At 45.7% G+C, this 22563-nt stretch overlaps 1 protein-coding gene across 1 annotated transcript in view; it reads right to left on the bottom strand.

The window, feature by feature from the left end:
* FMR1 (fragile X mental retardation 1) overlaps positions 1–22563 on the bottom strand; it is a 107080-nt gene that overhangs the window by 83734 nt on the left and 783 nt on the right. The window lies entirely within an intron of this gene.

The raw sequence follows: 22563 nt of genomic DNA on the forward strand, positions 1-22563 counted from the left end.
CTTGCTTGAGTTTCAACAAAGTCTTCCCCACCAGAGGTATGGGAGGATAAGCATACAGCAGACCCTCCCCCAGTCCAGGAGGAAGGCATCCGATGCCAGTCTGCCGTGGGCCTGAAGCCTGGAACAGAACTGAGGGACTTTGTGGTTCACTCGAGATGCGAAGAGATCTACCAAGGGGGTGCCCCACACCTGGAAGATCTGTCGTACCACACGGGAATTGAGCGACCACTCGTGAGGTTGCATAATCCTGCTCAACCTGTCGGCCAGACTGTTGTTTACGCCTGCCAGATATGTGGCTTGGAGCATCATGTCGTGACGGCGAGCCCAGAGCCACATGCTGACGGCTTCCTGACACAGGGGGCGAGATCCGGTGCCCCCCTGCTTGTTGACATAGTACATGGCAACCTGGTTGTCTGTCTGAATTTGGATAATTTGGTGGGACAGCCGATCTCTGAAAGCCTTCAGAGCGTTCCAGATCGCTCGTAACTCCAGAAGATTGATCTGCAGATCGCGTTCCTGGAGGGACCAGCTTCCTTGGGTGTGAAGCCCATCGACATGAGCTCCCCATCCCAGGAGGGACGCATCCGTGGTCAGCACCTTTTGTGGCTGAGGAATTTGGAAGGGACGTCCCAGAGTCAAATTGGAGCAAATCGTCCACCAATATAGGGATTTGAGAAAACTCGTGGACAGGTGGATCACGTCCTCTAGACCCCCAGCGGCCTGATACCACTGGGAGGCTAGGGTCCATTGAGCAGATCTCATGTGAAGGCGGGCCATGGGAGTCACATGAACTGTGGAGGCCATGTGGCCCAGCAATCTCAACATCTGCCGAGCTGTGATCTGCTGGGACGCTCGCACCCGCGAGACGAGGGACAACAAGTTGTTGGCCCTCGTCTCTGGGAGATAGGCGCGAGCCGTCCGAGAATCCAGCAGAGCTCCTATGAATTCGAGTCTCTGCATTGGGAGAAGATGGGACTTTGGATAATTTATCACAAACCCCAGTAGCTCCAGTAGGCGAATAGTCATCTGCATGGACTGCAGGGCTCCTGCCTCGGATGTGTTCTTCACCAGCCAATCGTCGAGATATGGGAACACATGCACCCCCAGCCTGCGAAGTGCCGCTGCTAACACAGCTAGGCACTTTGTGAACACCCTGGGCGCAGAGGCGAGCCCAAAGGGTAGCACACAGTACTGGAAGTGGCGTGTGCCCAGCTGAAATCGCAGATACTGTCTGTGAGCTGGCAGTATCGGGATGTGAGTGTAGGCATCCTTCAAGTCCAGAGAGCATAGCCAATCGTTTTGCTGAATCATGGGGAGGAGGGTGCCCAGGGAAAGCATCCTGAACTTTTCTTTTACGAGATATTTGTTCAGGGCCCTTAGGTCTAGGATGGGACGCATCCCCCCTGTTTTCTTTTCCACAAGGAAGTACCTGGAATAGAATCCCAGCCCTTCCTGCCCTGATGGCACGGGCTCGACCGCATTGGCGCTGAGAAGGGCGGAGAGTTCCTCTGCAAGTACCTGCTTGTGCTGGAAGCTGTAAGACTGAGCTCCTGGTGGACAATTTGGAGGTTTTGAGGCCAAATTGAGGGTGTATCCTTGCCGGACTATTTGCAGAACCCACTGATCGGAGGTTATGAGAGGCCACCTTTGGTGAAAAGCTATCAACCTCCCTCCGACCGGCAGGTCGCCCGGCACTGACACTGGGATGTCGGCTATGCTCTGCTGGAGCCAGTCAAAAGCTCGCCCCTTGCTTTTGCTGGGGAGCCGCGGGGCCTTGCTGAGGCGCACGCTGCTGACGAGAGCGAGCGCGCTGGGGCTTAGCCTGGGCCGCAGGCTGTCGGGAAGGAGGATTGTACCTACGCTTACCAGAAGCATAGGGACCAGTCTTCCTTCCCCCGAAAAATCTTCTACCTGTAGAGGTAGATGCTGAAGGCTGCCGGCGGGAGAACTTGTCGAATGCGGTGTCCCGCTGGTGGAGAGACTCTACCACCTGCTCGACTTTTTCCCCAAAAATGTTGTCCGCACGGCAAGGCGAGTCCGCAATCCGCTGCTGGAGTCTATTCTCCAGGTCGGCGGCACGCAGCCATGAGAGCCTGCGCATCACCACACCTTGAGCAGCGGCCCTGTACGCAACATCAAAAGTGTCATAAACTCCTCTGGCCAGGAATTTTCTGCACGCCTTCAGCTGCCTGACCACCTCCTGAAAAGGCTTGGCTTGCTCAGGGGGAAGAGCATCAACCAAGCCCGCCAACTGCCGCACATTGTTCCGCATGTGTATGCTCGTGTAGAGCTGGTAAGACTGGATCTTGGCCACGAGCATAGAAGAATGGTAGGCCTTCCTCCCAAAGGAGTCTAAGGTTCTAGGGTCTTTGCCCGGGGGCGCCGAAGCATGCTCCCTAGAACTCTTAGCTTTCTTTAGGGCCAAATCCACAACTCCAGAGTCATGAGGCAACTGAGTGCGCATCAGCTCTGGGTCCCCATGGATCCGGTACTGGGACTCGATCTTCTTGGGAATGTGGGGATTACTTAATGGCTTGGTCCAGTTCGCAAGCAATGTCTTTTTCAGGACATGGTGCAAGGGAACAGTGGACGCTTCCTTAGGTGGAGAAGGATAGTCCAGGAGCTCAAACATTTCAGCCCTGGGCTCGTCCTCCACAACCACCGGGAAGGGGATGGCCGTAGACATCTCCCGGACAAAGGAAGCGAAAGACAGACTCTCAGGAGGAGAAAGCTGCCTTTCAGGAGAGGGAGTGGGATCAGAAGGAAGACCCTCAGACTCCTAGTCAGAGAAATATCTGGGGTTTTCTTCGTCCTCCCACGAGGCCTCACCCTCGGTGTCAGACACAAGTTCACGGACCTGTGTCTGCAACCTCGCCCGGCTCGACTCCGTGGAACCACGTCCACGATGGGGGCGTCGAGAGGTAGACTCCCTCGCCCGCATCGGCGAAGCTCCCTCCGCCGACGTAGTCGGGGAGCCTTCCTGGGAGGTGGCCGCGGTCGGCACCGCACGCGGTACCGACGTCGGGGACCTCAACCTGGGCGATGGACCAGCCGGCGCCACGCTCGACGGTACTGGAGGCGCAAGCACCGCCGGTACCGGAGGGGTAGGGCGCAACAGCTCTCCCAGAATCTCTGGGAGAACGGCCCGGAGGCTCTCGTTCAGAGTGGCTGCAGAAAAAGGCTGAGAGGTCGATGCAGGCGTCGACGTCAGAACCTGTTCCGGGCGAGGAGGCTGTTCCGGGCTGTCCAGAGTGGAGCGCATCGACACCTCCTGAACAGAGGGTGAGCGGTCCTCTCGGTGCCGATGCCTGCTGGGTGCCGAATCCCTCGGCGACCCAGAGCTCTCGGTGCCGACATGGGGAGGAGACCGGTGTCGATGCTTCTTCGACTTCTTCCGAAGCATGTCACCGGAGCTCCCCGGCACCGACGAGGAGGACGTAGAATCCATCCGTCGCTTCCTCGAGGCCGAGACCGAAGAGGGTCGATCCCGGGAGGGCTGTACCGCAGGAGCCCTCAGGGTAGGAGGAGACCCACCCGAAGGCTCACCGCCACCAGCAGGGGAATGGACAGCCCTCACCTGCACTCCTGACGATGCACCTCCGTCCGACGACATCAGCAGACGAAGTCTCGGTACCACCGACGTCGATGCAGTCGCCCGATGCCTCAGCGCCGATGCAGAGGTCCGATGCCTCGATGCAGTCGATGGAGCGGCAGCCAAGGAAGATGGTCCGGACGCTGACGACGTCGATGCACTCGATGCCTCCGGTGCCGATGTCGACGAAGAGCCCGAGAACAAAACGTTCCACTGGGCTAATCTCGCTACCTGAGTCCGCCTTTGTAACAGGGAACACAGACTGCAGTTCTGAGGGCGGTGCTGGGCCCCTAGACACTGAAGACACGCAGAGTGCCTATCAGTGAGCGAGATTACCCGGGCGCACTGGGTGCACTTCTTGAAGCCGCTGGAAGGCTTCGATGTCATGGGCGGAAAAATCACGCCGGCGAAATCAAAGGCCGAAATGGCGAAAATTGAAGCACCAAAATTTAAAGGGAGAAAAATCTCGACCGAGGCCAAACTAGGCCTACCCCGACGACGAAAGAAAACTTACGGGGCAAAAGTTGAGAGAATTACGGGAAGGGCAGAAAACCCGAAAGGGTCTTCCGGAACACTTCCGGAGCGCTTCCCGAACTTTTTAAAAGAAAAACAAGGAAAAAACACGTCGAAAAGGACGCGCGAGGTCGACTCTCTGGGGCACGAACGGCGTAACACGACCGTACTGAGCGCGGACGAAAGAAGACTGGCCGGCTCGAGCCGGTTTCGGGCGGGAAGTCGGCTGCGCATGCGCGGTGCGCATGGGCGCGCGAGGACTAGCAAAGGCCTTTGCTAGTAAACTTTCCGATGGAGGGGGCTGCCGAGGACGTCAACCCATCAGTGAGAACAAGCAGCCTGCTTGTCCTCGGAGAAAGACGAGTATTATCCCCTCCTACCAGCAGATGGAGGTAGAGAAAAAAAATTTGAGTTTTACCAATGGTCTTGTTAGTATTAGCTGGTGGTGCTCCTTGGAAAGATATATATATATACAGTATATATATATATATCTACCAAAGTAGCAGAAGGTCCCTTTATGCCCATCAACCACTGCTGCTGCAATGATAAGTCAGCATACCACCACAGAGTGTCACTCGCTACACTGCATACTCTAGGACACAGCAATTTCACAGGAAACCTGTACTACTGTAAATTGTAATGTGTGTGATTTGACTAAAATGCAGAGCAACTGAGAGTCCTGGGCCCAAGACTTCCAAGGGTGGGTTGCAGAACAGCGTAGTTGACTAAAGGAAAGAAAATGATCAGGTAAGACATGATTTCTCCTTCAGTAATGTTTAGCTACACTATTCTACATGTGTGGGATGTAATGAAGCAGATCTACTGGGCGGGGAACACAAGACCCTCCGAATGATGGCTATGCCAAAGTCTGAATGGGGCTTGGCTGACACGTTCAATATGTAATGCTTGACAAATGAATGGAGTGATGACTGCATCACCATTCTACAAATCTTTTCAGGAGTCACCCACTGCCTGGGTATCTGCCTAGGATGTGACCTGAACCCGTGTGGAGTGGGCCTTCAGACCATGAGGCACCAGACCATTTTTTCAAATGTGGTTTCAATAGCAGTCTTGATCCATTTTGTAATGTAGGCCTTAGAGGCTAACTGACCACTCCTAGGGCCATTAAAGAGGACAAAAACGTGATGGAGGGGCAAACTTTGTCTCCTTCAGGCAGCATAGCAGCATACTCTCGATGTCCAGTATATGAAACCCCCAATCTGCAGGAACAGAGTCCTCTACACAGGAGGGCAAGCAAACTTCCTTATTCACATGGAGTGGAGAAACCACCTTAGAGAGAAAGGAAGGGACTGTGCGACAAGAAACTGAATCCACCACAAGAGACATGGGTACCAACAAGACAGAGCTTGTAGCTCAGACTCTTTGAGCTGAGGTGATGGTAATCAAGACTGGCCTTTAATGGAGGGCAAGTGCAGAGGCTCAAATAGAACCTTAGCAAACACTCCGAGAACATTAAGATCTTACAGAAAGGAGGGAAGTATTGGGGGGGGGGGGGGGGGTCAAACATGCCACACCTCCCAGGAAACATGAGACCTCACCAGTCAAGGCCAGGAAGGTGCCTTTCACTTCTCCCCAAACACTGGAAACAGCAGCCACCTGAATCCTCAGGGGGCCCATTGCCAGACCCTGGTCTGGTCCCTGCTGCAAGAAACCCAGAATATCTGGGTCCTGAGCCCTCCGAGGGGACAGAGACCATCCCATACAACAGGTTTCAAAAACCTTGCATACCCAGACATAAGTCAGATATGTGGAGGACTTCAGAGAGTGGAGCAATGTAGAAACCAACGCAAGAAAAAAAAACAACACACTTCTCTAAGCAACTCCTCTCAATGGTCAGACGATAAACCAGAAGGGATCCAGATCTTCCATGTCTACCAGCTATTGCCAGAGAAGGCCCCGACCTCTGGACAATTGGAGAGGGTCTCCCTCCAACAGGCAAACAAGGTCTGTGTACCACAGCCGGTGAGGCCAATCTGGAGCTACTAGCAAGACCTGATGAAGATGACGCACAATTCTTCACAACAGATGGCCTAATGGAGGCCAAGGAGGGAAGACACTGAGGGGTTCCTCCATCAGCTATGGCTGAACTAGGGCATCTATCCCGGGGGGGGGGGGGGGGGGCTATCTTGGAAAAAACTGTATTTGACACCGAAAGACCTACAGTTATGTCCCCTCTATTACAAGCTTTGCACTGGCTCCTGGTAAAATCCAGGGTTCTATTTTAAAATTGTTTTTGTCTTTCAAATGCTGTATGAAATGACCCTGAACTATATGTGAACTTTAATAGATTTCCCATTAAGGAATGCATTGATGGATGCTCGGGATTTTCTTTTGCTGCACTTCCCTAGTTGTAAGGGTTTAATTTATAAAATCAATTCATGCTGGGGGTTTTCATATCTTGCAACAAAGATGTGGAATTCACTGTCGAAAGAGATAAGATGGATAACTACTGTTTCGTAAAAAGCTCTCTCTTTAAAAAAAATTTCTATTAGTAGAAGTTTAGACATCACAACTAGCATTTATGAACAAACTAAGTATCGATGCAATGTATATGTTCTTGTGATATTTTCATTATTTACTGTGTCAGTACCTAAATGTTAATGGATCTGCTTTTACTGTTATGTAAAACAAAGAGCTTTTATTGCTATTTTAAATGTGAGCCGCATTGAACTGAATTTATAGGATAATTTGGGATAAGAGCTAATAAATGAAATGAAAGCATAGTATGCACACTTAAAAAAAAAAAAAAAAAAGAAGTCTTCACACACCTGTATATTTTTCACATTCTGCTAACAAGTACATGCATTAGAGTAGGACTACTTCACTGGTCTGCAGAACATGTGAAGAATCCGAGGAATCTTTGAAAAACTGTTTGCATTGGAAAGTAGAGATATTCCACTATCAGATCTATTGATATGAGAACTCTGATTGAAGAGCCAGGATCACAAAATGCAGGGATTCCATATTAAACCCTGGAATCCAAAGCAAAGGGTACAGGTCAAAATGACCCTCCCTATTTTTTGGAAGGGGGGGGGAGGGCACATTAAATATCTGGAGTAGGGGCCTTGTCTTCTTTTGCCTGGGGAAAGACAAGGACAATGCCTTCCAGTTGGCAGAGATGAATGTGTTAAAAAGACGATTTCCTCCATATCTGGGGTCTGAAAGTCGGATTCCAAGAAGAGAGTATTTGATGGGAAAGTAGAACAATCCAGTGCACAGTCATCAGTTATGATGGCCATATGGTCTCGTATTAATTATGACCCAAGCCCTGAGAACAAATTCTTCAGACCCTGAACTATGTGTGCAGTGCACTTGCCCAACATAGTCACTGCTAGAGCATATTACTAGGGGCAGGTATGGTCCCTGACCATAAATTCCTCTTGGAGCCTCAACAGAGTTGCCCATTAAGCAATTATCTGGTCCTCTGAGATAGCATAAGCAAGGTCTGTCTGATTATCTGGAAATCTCAAAAGCTCTTCATTCCCCCCCTGTAAATGAGCCATATTCCCTGTGATCTGGTAGCCTTCTCTAAATCCTCGCTGATCAAAAGATGGCCTATAAATGGGGATCTACTGAAGTGTGCATTTGATGTAGTGTCTGCTGTACAATCTCTTAGCCAGAATCCTCTTTGGCCAGATCCAACCACAGCCATCCACTTTGAAGATGTATGTTTTAGCTCACAGAAAGCATCAGCCAAACTGGACAATGCTGATCCCATTAATGGCCCTTGACTGAATGCTTCCATCTGAGCTTGCAGAGTCCAATATAGCAGGGCTTGGGCCACAACCTCTGCAGATGACCAAATGAAGCACCATTCCTGATTCCTCAAAGGCATGGTATTGCATGACAAACCACTTTTCCTGCAGATCCCTCCTTCCACTGGAATCACGGTATGGCAATTACTACTAGAACTAGTGAATCTGCATTGGGAACCCATAGCAATACCTCCAAGCTTTGGTAATGGAACTAACCTGTCACAGATTTACAAAAAGAGGGCTTGGTTTAAGGCAAACCCAAAGCCTTAACAGCCTAATTCAGTGGCCCAGAAATCCTTGCCAGAATAAGATTCCTTGTGACAAAGGACTCTACCGTTTGGTAAGAGACCTTCAGAATCTTGACCACCTGGTCAACTGGGCTTGAAAGCTATTTTTTCTTGAACAGGTGCACCACAGAAGAACTCTTCTACATCTGACTAGAATTTGAAGGCTCTTGATCCCCCTCATCAGGCAGAGCTAGGGCAATGGGACACCAACGAGGGTAAAGTTTTTTTTTGTCCTTGATCTCTCTCCCCCCAGGTTATTTAATACCAGCAGCTCCTGCTGTCCTCAAGCACAATACCCCCGATACATTCTCATCAAACTCAGGAGAAAAACTCCCATGTGCCAGTGTAGCCTGCATGAGGTTCCTGCCTAGATTTAGGACGCTATTGAAGTTGCCAAGGAGGGGGAAGGAAGGTACAGAATAGATGCTGTACTCATGGAGCACCCCCCCCCCCCAAAAAAAAAAAGACCTGGTTCCCAACGCTGCAGATTTAAGAAGTAAACTATTTACCAAAGACTACCTTGTCCTGTTGCAACAGTTGACGACTCCTGCAGCTGGAGACACAATAATAATGATCAGTAGCTTCCTGCTGCACCGGCATGTAGGGAATGAGCTAATTCTACCTTTGTCTGCTGCGAGGAGGATAAATTCCACTTGTCTAGACAGGTCTAGCACGGATGAATATGAACCACAATTTCCAAATACATATACAGTTCTCCAAGTTTTCTAGCTTCCGAGGAACCAAGTTCTCATCTTCAATCAGATTCAGCTGGACTAAGCCCATTTTCCCCTCCAACTAGGACATTTGTTGAAGTGCTCGAGACTCCGAGCATGGCTTCTGTTATGGAAGTCCATTGCCAGTAAAGACAATAAGTGGTATTCCATATAGAGTATAAGGACTAATCTCACTAGATGTGTCCTGGCTCTTAGCTCTGCTATCACAGATTTTATTTCCTGGGAGTTCGAGATAGATTCCTTCTATCTCAAGTTCTGGGGTACCACCGCTGGCCAGACCTCCCTCACCAACTCCTTCTGAACAAGGCTCATTTTCGAGGCTGCTCCCATAGGAGAAGGTCCAAGTCCACCTTGGAACAAAGAAGCCTCCTCCTTGCCCTCAGACAGTACAGTTGCTTTTGGCATACTGAGAGCAAACCTTCAGGGCTCAGAGAAACTTCTGCCTCAAACTGCGGTTGTGCTCCTGATGCCACAGCATACCAGAGAGAGCACAGGAAAATGCTGGGCAATCACTGTCTGGTATAGCAGCTGTCAATATGAGACATGAAGCTTCACCTGCACCATGCTTTTCCTTTCACCCATTAAAGAACTGAGGAAACCAAAGCAACCAAGGTAATTAGAAAACAAAACAAAAAAACTCATGTGCAAACAACTCCAGAACTGCTTGCTGCACATCTGTTTCATGCCACTAGATGGTGAAGCACGAAATAAAAATAAATTACTAATCTTCGTACTTTGGTTCTCTGAAAGCCAGACTTGTATAAGGCCATCGAAGACCTAAGTTCAGAACCAATGTCAGAATACGGCATTATATATAGGAAGGGGTAACAAACTTTCAAAATATCCCAAAAAAAGCATGAAACATGACAAACAAGATGGCTAATCAAAACTGTGGGGGAATAAAAAAAAAAAAATTAAAATCTAAATAAATGAGGGCCCAAAGCTCAAACAGCATTGGTCTGATCAAATGTGTCAGTCTTTCACAAACGGATTCCCAGGTATTACCATTGGCATCATTAAATTATCTCCAGAAAAAAAAAAAGAGCCAAAAAAAAAAAGTTGCTCACCAAAAACACAGAGAAAAATAGCCAAAACCCGCAGAGTCTTTTTTAGTCATAAAAAAACAAACAAAAAACACACACACACACACACACACAAATGTCCATGTCAAATCCCCATAGTTCCAACAAACACTACTGGTAGTTCATGACTTATATCAAAATAAAGTCCCACAAGTACTTTGCTTAACTGGAGAGGCATCCTTTCCTAATACCAGTTCATCAAATTGCTACTGTTCCAGTGTATAAAAGGGCTCTTTTCAAGTATTGCAATGCATGAACAAAATCCAGCTGTCCAAAACCCCAAGAGCAACTTTTGCTAACCCCCTGTTTCAGGAGATGGAACTAGGAAACACTGCAATCCCTATAAAAAAGTTTCTTGGTGTCAGTGAGGACCCTCCACATCTAATGATTTCCTTCAACAGCCACCGACGTCAGTACACCAACTCAGCCTATGCAGTAAATTTCTCCGTTTCCTCTCTCAACAACAATGATGAAAATTAAACTACCTACCCAGCCTAGAACCTGCAACCTTTTAAAATAAGCACCATGAAGTTTTAAAAGGCTCCTAAGACTTGAGAGACTGCATATTAGGGCTGTACCGAATATTTGTTTGATTTGGCCCTGAATACATTAGTCATATTTAGCCAAATAGTGATTTAAATACAAATAATCAGGGGCTCTACTATGCTAAATCCTACTGAAATAAACACTTGATCTTTGATTTCACATAATTCTTTTATTATTTATGTTGAAGCTCAATGTCCATTATTCATATTTGGCCAAATAATATTTTTCATTATTCGAATTCAGCCGAATAGTAAAATATGCAATGCAGTACAGCTCTATGTATATTACTGCCGAGATATAGAATATCAGTTTGATGGGAGCATTCACACAAAGGGGGTTGAATTAGCACAAGTGGAACTTGTGAGCAGTAGCGCCAATCGTCAAGGCTTCAACCCTAGCTACTGTCCATACATACATCTCACATAGGCATTTAAAATTAAATTACCTTTAAAACAAAATGACAGGCTATCAAAACTATATCTTCCATTCTCTCACCTCCTGTCTGGATGAATAAGAGATAATCATAATGTATCTTCTCAAGGGCTCCCATTAGAAAACATACCCCTAGGGAAAGGTGTTTGCAAGGAAATATGATGACCTAGGCATAAGGTAGTTGGGGAATGCTGAGAAGGAGATAAGTACTTAAAAACAGCAGAAAACTGACCTGTAGAATGAGGCTAAATTCACAAAAATATAAGAATTATACATTGCCATAGATCCTATCACAATCCCCATCTTCCTCCTATAAAAAGTTTGAAGCCTTGATGATTGGCACTATTGCTCACAGCTCAGTCCAACCCTCTGTGTCCAGGTGAAATTTATCCATACCTGTTCATTTCTTTTCTTGAATCCTGTTGAACGAGTCCATACCAGTGAGTTGTGTTCCTTCTCAATCAAGAAATGGAAGTAAAGATTGATCTGTTACAGCAGCGTCAACAGCACAAGGGCTGGTGCATACTGGAATTCTTCAGTATTGCTGTTGCCCAAACAGTATGGAACCCAGAAACAAACAGTTCATCATAAGGAAACCTCTATAGAACATACTGATTAAATTCTTTAAAAATTAAAAAAAAAAAAAAAATCACAAAGAGGAACAGACTGAATCCCCTTAAAGCCTAAACGCCAGTCTTCCAGGGCAGGCTGCTGCTGCTATTAGCTCATAGAGTGTTTTATGAAAATACTAGTAAAAAAAGGCCGTTTCGCACACAAATGAAACGGGCGCTAGCAAAGTTATCATGTAATGGTGATTACGTTTTTAAGGGAACCGTTAGGAGAAATGTTCTGTCATGATAAATAATAATTGGGAAGGGTGTATGAGTAATATGCTCCAGGGGTATGAGATACAGATTATCTATGTTTGTTTATTTTTGTTTTAATCTTTCTTTTTTTGTGATTTTTATTTATAAAAAGATAAAGAGTACGCAGACTCCATCTATGTCCAGCATTTCTCCTCTCTTCCCTCCCTTCAATCCATGTCCAGCATTTCTCCTCTCTTCCCTCCCCTCCATCCATGTGCATCTCCTTCCTGAATTTTCCTCCACTCCATCCATCCATGTCCAGCAACTCTCCATTCTCCCCTGCCCTCTCCTCCATCCACCCATATCTAGCAAATTTCCTCTCTCTCCTGCCCCCTCCATTCATCTATCCATGTTCAGCAATTCTCCTCTCTCCTCTGCCCTCCCCGCCATCCATGTCCAGGAACGCTCCCATTCTCCCCTGCCCTCTCCTCCATCCACCCAATATCCAGCAAATTTCCTCTCTCCCCTGCCCCCACTCATCCATCCATGTCCAGCAATTCTCCTTTCTCCCCTGCTGCTACTTGGGCTTCTAAGCTCTCTTTTGCCCGTCATTACAGGCTGGATGTGGCTGCCAGGAGGGACGCGCTTTTTGGAGCACAAGTGCTTGCGCTTGGTGTGGCTTGTTCCCGCCTTATCTAGGGATTGCTTTGATACATCCCATTCGTAATGGATTCATCTGCTGCTGATGACAAGGAAGGGAAAATTAGGTTCTTACCTTGGTAATTTTCTTTCCTTTAGTCACAGCAGATGAATCCAATATCCCTCCCTGATTGACTCTGTTTTGTGTTCAGTTTTTTCTGCAAACATGTTCCCTCATTGGGAGAAGTTGGAAAACAGTCTTCAGGATTTCTGTTCTACTACAGGAGGTTGAGTTCATCCCTCCTTTGTGTTATTGCTCCTGTTCTGGGGCGTTCGTTCGCTGTGAGGAAAGCTCATGTTATGCTACTTTGCGGTTTAACACTGCTTTGGAAGCTTCAACTACTGAGAGGCAGATGGAGCTAGCCTTCCAGGAGGCACTATGGTTTTCAGTGTTCTCTATCTCCCCCTGCTGATAGGTGGACACAACCCATTCGTAATGGATTCATCTGCTGCTGATGACAATGAAGGTATGGTTCTTGGAAAACTTCACAACCCGTGAAATCGCACATTGCTCCTAAGGGAAAATGTTTCTAAAAAAAACATGGATAGTGAATAAGAGTCTCTTTGGGAGTTAGGCTCCTCCTCTGGAAAACTGTATAGGATTGGTAGCTTGCAACTTACTCCCTGGATGCTTGGTGACCATTCCCCAAAAGCAAATGCCAAAACAATAAAAGCGAAACCAAAAAGGGGAAAGGAATGAAACTTGATATACTGCCTGTGGTTTTTGCAACTACATTCAAAACGGTTTACATAGTATATACAGGCAATGGAGGGTTAAGTGACTTGCCCAGAGTCAAAAGGAGCTGCAGTGGGAATCGAACCCAGTTCCCCAGGATCAAAGTCCGCAGCACTAACCACTAGGCTACTCCTCCACTTCTAAGTGAAAGCAAAGAAAGCCGTTTTGAAACACGAATATCTGCGAATGACATGGCGCAAATAGTGCTCTAAAAGCACATTGCTGCGGATAAGCGAAATTGTGAAGACCGAATGTGCAAATAGTAAGAACACACTATACGCTTTATATTGCACAAATACTTAAATAAGCTCATTACCATACATTTTAAAACAGCATTTGACTATGTACTTGTGTGTGCTCAACCTTGCATTCTGCATCCAATAGCATGTGTGCACAACCTGTGGTAACCATGCAGTTAGGCTTGTTGTAGCTTTCTGCTAGCATGATCCACTACAAAGTTTGAAAGGGTGGGGGGAGAAGGAGGGGAATCCTTTCCAAGATCAGCATCTTCTTCAGAAACTGGATTTACTAAGGCTCTTTCCCCCATTCTGTGTCTGTAGGCAACAAAGAAATCATTTCCTTTTAAAGTTATCACTGTATATGACTGCAAGAAACTTTCTGGGAATAATGTGTCAACTCTGTGATGGCAATTTGCCTCTTGTTTTAAGAACAGTCATACTAGTTAGACCAATGGTTCATCCAGTTCAGTACCCTGTTCCAACAGTGGCCAATCCAGGCCACAAGTATTTGGCAGAAACCCAAATAGTAGCAAACTTCCATGCTAAAAATCCCAGGGCAAGCAGTGGCTTTCCCCATGTCTATCTTAATAGCAGAATAAGGACTTTTCCTCCAGGAACTTTTCCAAACCTTTTTTAAAACCAGATACGTAAACCGCTGTTATCACATTCTCCAGCAATGAGTTCCAGAGCTTAACTATACTTTGAGTAAAAAATATTTCTTCCTGTTTTAAAAGTATTTTCATGTAATTTCAATGAGTGTCCCCTGGTCTTTATACTTTTTGAAAAAGAGTGAAAAAAGATCGATTCACTTTTACCAGTTCTACAACACTCAGGATTTTATAGACCTCAATCATATCCCTCTCAGCCATCTCTTTTCCAAGCTGAAGAGCCCTAACCTCTTTATCCTTTCCTCATAAGAGAGAGGTTCCATCCCCTTTATCATTTTGGTTGATTTCTTTGAGCATTTTCTAATTCCGCTATATAGCGACCAGAACTGAACACTATAAGCAAGGTGAGTTCGCACCATGGAGAGATACAGATGGATTATAGTATCATTATCTGTCCCCACCATGCTCTCTATTTCTCTCTCACACCCTCCCCAGCCTCATCCAGTCTCTCAACTTCTCTCTCCGCAGCAAAGACTACATTTCATGTGGGGGAGGTAGAATAGCCCTATGCCAGAACAGCATCAACCAGTGCTTGCAATCAGGATCTACCACCATAACATCACCTGGGGCCTTCTGAAAGCATATTTAATACCATCTGTGTTGTGGTAAATACCTGTAGGTGTGGGCCTGAAGGATCAAACCCTGCCCCTTCAAAGTCCTTCGGAGCACCATAGGAGCAATGCTGGAGTATTTGGCTGAATTCCCTAATACTGAATTTCATGGGTAAGGGGAAGATTAAACCTTTATCTTCTTCCATTGTTTCTAAAGAATCCACTGATCATCATATTATTTCTCAAACAATTCAGTCATTAGCTCCTTCTTCTCTTTTAGCTTCGGAAGGGGCTTGTATCAGCTCCACTGAATGTTTGCCACCTCTACTGGCTACCGTAAATGGAGTTTTAGATTTGCCTGCCACTACTTCCATTAACTTTAGAGAGCTCAGTGTTTGGGACTTACTATCTTGGGTAACGAAACAATAAGTAAACCTACAGAATACTGTCTTCAGAAACAGGATATGGCCGGCAATTTCTATTATGGAAAGGATGCACCATGGGAGAATCAGTTTCCCCCCCAAATGACAAGTTAAATTTTTTTTTTTAAATGGATTTAAATTTTGCTATAAACATTTGTCAACATTAGAACCTCAAGTTTTCTTCATGCCAAGCTGTTCCTACCTCAGCTATTAAAGGATTTCTCATTTGGCAAAGTCGGAAGGGATGGGAATGGAAAATACATTCAAGGCAAAAAAAAAAAAAAAACCCTGAGGTTTCTTAAAAAATAAAAAAATAAAAGTACACGGAGCTGTGTCATGGCAAATAAACAAATGCAATTAATCTTAAGAAATGCATTAATATATACCAAGTTAAATGGTACTGGCCTGAAATTGGTATTTGCACTGGACTGACCTTAAATTTAAACAAAAAAATATCACAGCAGTTAATGTAATAGAATCCCCCGAGATTAGAATATTCAGGGAGAAGGAATAAAATTCAGGATAGCACAGACTCATGTAAAAGACCTGTGAAATGGCAGGTTCAAGTGTGAAGTCTGAAAGTCCTTAGTCCACCACTGAACTGACTTCTTGTTCCTCAGTGTTCTCTTCCAGGTCCAGCTCCAGATATTTGAAGCCAGTGCTCGTGTAACCCATAGTCCACCTCCCATGCAGGACTGCCCCTAATATCTTGCAACTGTGGGCCTGATATTCAGCTGGCAGCAATCAACCACCATCGCCTCTGTTAAACTCGTAAATTTAATGCCGGGCCAAGTCCGGGCACCAGAACTGAATTTTGGATTTCCGGAGCCAGCTAATGCATAGCTGCTTAAGTGCAAAATTCAGCACTTAACCAGCTATAGGTTACTGCAGAAAGATAGGATTGACTGTTTTGCGGCTCTATTTATGTGGTTAACCTGACCGGTTAAGTGATGAATATCGGCACTTAACTGGCCAAGTGCTGACTTCACCTCCGGAACACCACCAAAACAGCTGGCTTTCATTTTGATGTTAACCAGTTATTTTCAGCAAAGCTAACTGGTTAAGTGCTGCTGAAAATTAGCTGTTAGCCCTGAATAGGCAAAGCCAGGAGTTGTTTCTGGTCAAAGTGCATTCTGCCATGTGTTAAAAAAAAAAAGTGCAGTAGGAAAATACAGGACAAATGAGCTAGTGGACAGGGTGGTATGGTACAAGAGAACCAGGAGGTACGAGAGCTGAAAAAAGGTGGGTGTATGTGACAAAAAAGTTGGAGATAACCTTGGGGTAGAGCACAGCAGGCAACAAAAAGTTGCACCGCCTCTGGTCGGGTAGAAAGACAAACCCCGAGGCTGTGTCGAACCGGACCCCCAAATATTCTAGAAATTGAGAGGAGGGTCAGGTGACTTTTGGGTATACTGACGACCCAGCCCAGAGATTGCAGTACTGAGACCACTCTGGCTGTTACATGATGACTCTCTACTTCCGAGTCCGCTCTGATGAGCCAGTCGTCTAGGTACGAGTGAACCCGGACACCCTCTCGCCTGAGAAAAGCAGCTACTACCACCATTACCTTGGAAAAGGTTCGGGGAGCTGTGGCGAGGCCAAAAGGCAAGGCCCGAAACTGGAAATGTTTTCCCAACACAGCAAATCGGAGGAACCGTTGGTGCGGGGGCCATATAGGAATGTGCAAGTAAGCTTCTTTTAGGTCCAGGTACCGCCGCAATGACGGAGCGCAGGGTTTCCATGTGAAAATGATGCACTCTTAGTGACTCGTTGACTTTCTTTAAGTCGAGAATGGGCCGAAAAGACCCGCCTTTTCGTGGCACCACAAAACAAATGGAGTAACGACCGCAGCCATGTTCGGTGGGAGGCACGGTGCAACAAGACTTGAAAGGTCTCCTCTACTGCCGCCCATTTGACGGCAGTGCCGCATCGGGACTCCACAAACATCTCTCACCGGGGCACCGAATTCCAATCTGATCAGGTCCAATACCCACTGATCTGAGGTAATCTTGGTCCACTCCTCGAGAAAGAGGGAAAGGTGTCCTCCTACAGCTGTAAAGGAGGAGTGAACCGGCGTCCCATCATTGTGGAGGACGGCCCTGAACTCCTGGCCTTGAGCCTGCCACTGCGGAGCGTTTGTCCGAGCGAAAGGAGTTCCTCTGCTGAAAGCGGACACATTGAGTAAACTCAGTAGAGAGCCTCGGGCAATACCTTCTAGCTTCAAGGAAGCGAGGTCTGGAGGAGGAGGGCATCACTTGACCCTTGGAAGAAGGCAGCGGCCTATCCTCAGGTAACCGCTGGGGTTTAGCATCCCCCAGGTCTTTAACAATCTTCTCCAACTCCTCTCCAAATAACAGAAGGCCCTGAAAGGGCAACTTCACCAGCCTTTGCTTAGAGGCCATGTTAGCCGCCCAATGCCTTAGCCATAGAATTCGGCAGGCGGACACCGTCACAGACATCTGTTTAGCCAAAGCTCTGACCAGATCATAGAGGGCGTCAGCTAAAAATGACAAGGCCGACTCCATTCGTGGTGCAACCTCAGCGAGGGACTCCGCACCATCCGCGGGCTGTTCCACTGCCTGCTGTAACCAATAAATACAGTTTTTAAAAAAGGGGTGGAAAGTTTCAAGAGACACAAGGGATGTGTGCGAGATCCTGAAGGACTGACAGAAAAGGTATATAATAGCAAGAAGACCAGGGGAAGGGGAAACAATTAAAAAGTTGACTGGGTAGCATGACAGAGGATGAGGGAGTCAAATAAGTACCTGTATACAATATGTAAGCCGCATTGAGCCTGCCATCAGTGGGAAAGCGTGGGGTACAAATGTAACAAAAAAAAAAAACAAAAAAAACCCCCAAAACAGATGGAAATAGAAAAACATATGTGATAAGGGAAATAACACAAAGAAATACCAACTCGTGAACAAACTCCTAGACACCAACTTGGTCACTACAGCGAATACAGACATCCCATCTGCAGATAAACTTGCTAAGTATTTCAATGAAAAAATTGTAAACCTACGCTACCTCATGACAACACTGACATCGAAAACTTCCTTAATGAGCTGGACCCAACCACTGGAGAATACCGGGACCGAACCTGGTCAAACTTCACCCTACTTACCGTCAATACAGTTACACAGGTGATCAGCAGGTTCTCCAACACTCACTGCAAACTAGATACCTATCCCAACTACCTAATGAAATCCGCCCCTGACCGCTTCATAGCGGACCTCACATCCCACATAAATTACATGCTTCAGCAAGGTCTCTTCCCTAAGGAAAATGGCAACATCCTACTCACCCCGATACCAAAAGACACCAAGAAAAAAAAACAAATGAAATCACTAACTACCGTCCAGTAGCATCCATCCCGTTGTTAGTCAAACTGATGGAAAGCATGGTAGCCAAACAACTTACAGATTATATAAACAAATTCTCAATATTACACAAATCACAGTCAGGTTTTCGTCCCCTCCACAAAACAGAAACAGTACTACTCACTCTTCTAGCCAAATTCAAGCAGGAAGCAATAGGCAAAAACATCCTCCTCCTCCAATTCGACATGTCTAGTGCATTCGACATGGTAAACCATAATATATTAATAAGATTACTAGATAAGTTCGGGATCGGTGGAAACATACTTAGCTGGATCAAGGGTTTCCTAACCACAAGAACATCTCTCTATATAAAAGGCACCACCATCGTTCTATGAAGCCTCCAGCCGGAAGTGTGAAGGGGGAGAGATATCTGGTTTGCCCATGAGTGTCTGCCCCGCCCTCGCTCTCTCTGTAACACAAACAGTGAAGGAAAACACAGCAAAGCACGAAATCAAATCGCTCTCTCTGTAACAGTGAAGGACTCAGAGGGGGGAGGGGAGAGAGGGCAGAGGGCAGGGACAGAGATATCCGGTTTCCCCATGAGTGTCTGCCCCGCCCTCGTTCTCTGTAACACAAACAGTGAAGGAAAACACAGCAAAGCATGAAATCAAATAGCTCTCTCTGTAACAGTGAAGGACTCAGAGGGGGGAGGGGAGAGAGGGCACAGGGCAGGGACACACACACTCCCACATGCACACAGAAGAAAACCTTGCTAGCCCCCGTTTCATTTGCATCAGAAACGGGGCTTTTTTACTAGTATCAAGTAAAATCAAACAAACATATCACCACCATGAAAAGCAGACTGTGGAGTACCACAAGGATCACTGCTATCACCGATCCACTTCAACCTAATGATGACCCCACTAGCCAAGTCCTTATCCAACCAAGGCTTTAACCCTTTCATCTATGCAGACAATGTCACAATATACATTCCTTACAAATCTAACCTGACAGAAATCACCAACGAAATCAAGATCAGCTTGAACATCATGGATTCTTGGCCTAATGCATTTCAACTAAAACTCAACAAAGAAAAAAACACACTGTCTCATCCTCTCATCCCAACACAGCGTGGACAACCCCACAATCAACACCACCCCAGATTACACCCTCCCTATCTCAGACAGCCTGAAAATCCTTGGCGTTACAATGGGCCGCAACTAAACACTAGAGAGCCAAGTGACATCCACAACAAAGAAAATATTCCACTCAATGTGGGAAGCTCCAACACGTGAAGCAATTCTTCCTGTGGGAAACATTTCGCAACCTGGTACAATCAATGGTTCTAAGCCATGTAGACTACTGCAATAGAACTTATGCGGGATGTAAAGAACAAACCTTAAAGAAACTTCAGACCGCTCAAAACATGGCAGCTAGGATTCTCTTCGGAAAAAACATGATTTGAACGCGCAAAAACCCTCCGCGAAAAACTACACTGGCTCCCAAAGAACGCATTGCTTTCAAAATCTGCACTCTGGTTCACAAAATAATCTATGGTGAAGCTCCAGGATACATGACAGACCTGATCAACCTACCAACTAGAAACACATCCAAATCAACACGAACGTACCTAAATCTGCACTACCCAAGCTGCAAAGGACTCAAATACAAATCAACCTACGCATCCAGTTTTTCCTACATAAGCAAACAACTATGGAACGCATTACCAAAAGCTTTGAAAACTACGTACCTAAACTTCCAGAAAACACTAAAACTAACCTGTTTAAAAAGGCATACCCTACCGATCCAACATAAATGCCTGATCTCTGTAACACAACAAAACTCAAGTACGTAATGGACATAACTCTTACATGATGCCCTAATGTGGCGGTGCCACATGAACTTTATCTTACCACATCATCACTATGTATTTGTTCGCACCGGAGTCTGCAAACGCCTCTCCGGTACTATGTAAACCACATTGAGCCTACAAATAGGTGGGAAAATGTTGGATACAAATTAGAGAATGACACGGGGACAAAGTTTGTCTCCGCCCCCATGGGTTCTGTCTCCATCCCCACCGGTTCTGTCTCCATCCTCATCTGCAGAAGCCTCGAACACTTATGATTTTATATTTAAATCTTTTTATTGAAGTATAAAAAGGAACAATATGCTGTGCAATTGTTGTGCATAAATTACAAATAGAGAACAATAATAACAATGAGCAGCAATAACCCTCCTTCCCACCACCACCCTCTACCCTTCCAACCCCATCAATAGGTAATTTCTACTACACCAAGGAATCCTAATTCACACTGTTAAAATGTCCAGGGGTATAAAATACAACCCGTTCTATATGCCCTACAGGGGAAAATATGACCTATAAAGCACTGTTATGTTTTTTTAATCTGTGGATAAACAATCTCAGGATTCAATCTAGCTCTCCTGTCTTCCACAGTCCTTCCTGGAATAGAAGCTGTCTTCTTAGATGTGCTGGTAGCAGGATATACAGGATCTCCCATGCAAAGTTTGCAAGTTGTGGCCAGTATGTTTGCTTGCTTTTCAAAAAAAAAAAAAAAAAATCAAAATATCTTTGTAGGCATCACTTAAACATAAATAACAGTCCATTTCATTAACAGGCTTCAAAGTAGAAAATGACACGGGGACAAAGTTTGTCCTGTCCCTGTGGGCTCTGTCCCCGTGTCATTCTCTAATACAAATGTAACCAATAAGACAGACCAAGCTAGAGTGGAGAGAAAGAAAAGCAGAGAGAACAAGCTTGAGAAAGTGGCATAGAAGTGGGGAGGGGAGAAAATTATAACTGGGGATATATGTCTGAGGGAAGAAGAAAGAAAAGGGGGGTGACGTGCAAAAAGGGGGGTGAAGTGCATGGGAAGGAGGAGAGGTGGGAGGGCAAAGGGAGAGATACATACATATATATACACACACACACACAAGTGTGTGGGAGGGGGGAAGATTTCAGGGACATACAGAATTAGGGGTCCTGCTGATAGCAGAAGAGAGAATTGAGGGCAATGTTAAGGAATGTTAGTGCGGGAAACAGATCTGCAGATGGAGCAAGAGGAAAGAGCTAGGAATTTTCAAAAATTTTATGCAGAATTACACCAGGAATAATAGGTGTATGTATATGTCTGTGAGATAGATATTACCACAAACGGATGCTTTCACAAACCCAGGTTACCTTGGACATATCCAAAATTATAAAACAAAAACACAACAACAACAAAAAAACCCAACACTTTACGTAAACCATATTTATATGATGTCTTCAGTGCCACAATTTTTTTCCTTCATAAGACAACTAAATAATCTAAATATTAATACTATGGGCAAAAAATATACATAAAGAACTGAAAAGGTTACATTTAGGAAAAATTAGATTCATATTTAGTACAAGGATAAAAACACAAAATGAGGAACTTTAAACTTCAAGCACTAATCCCATCTTCATGGTTCAGAATCACATCATCCTTATGACAGTACTGTATTGTGAACTCAAGACATTCAATATTTTGCAAAATACACTGCTGACAGTTCTACAACAACAGTAAGGAAAAACAAGGCACCACAGCTACCAAACCAACTGGCTTCCCTTCTGTAAAACTTTCAATGATGCATTAAAAAAAATTTCTGAACAAAAGAAAAATCCAAGCACTTATTCTCCATGCTAGTTCATACATCATTCATAAAAGGAAACAAAAAGTTTTTTTCCATATATTTACATAATACATGCATATGGTGTCCTTTTACAAAGCAACAGTAGAAAGTGACCTTAGCATGTCATTTCCGCTTGCTAAGGCCATTTTTATTGCTGCCAGAAAACGGCTGATTTTATGTTTTCTGAATTAACAGCCACGCGCTAATGTTGCCATAAGTGCAAGGCTGTTACCAAAAATTAGCGCATGAGCCTATGTAGATAGTAAGGGGCCACATATTAATCCCGTGTTAATCAGTTAGTATGTGGCAATGTAGATGCAATAACTGATTAGGGCAGAAATGTCTACTCTCTGCCCCAGACATGCCCCCTCCCAGGAAAAAAGAAAAAAAAAAAAAGTTATCGCATGCTTTGCATGCACACATTCAGAGCTTACTGTGGGACATTTAAGTGTATCCCACAGTAAGCCTTATGCTTGACCAGT

Source organism: Microcaecilia unicolor, chromosome 7 (assembly GCF_901765095.1).
Source record: "Microcaecilia unicolor chromosome 7, aMicUni1.1, whole genome shotgun sequence".
NCBI classification, from domain to species: Eukaryota; Metazoa; Chordata; class Amphibia; order Gymnophiona; family Siphonopidae; genus Microcaecilia; species Microcaecilia unicolor.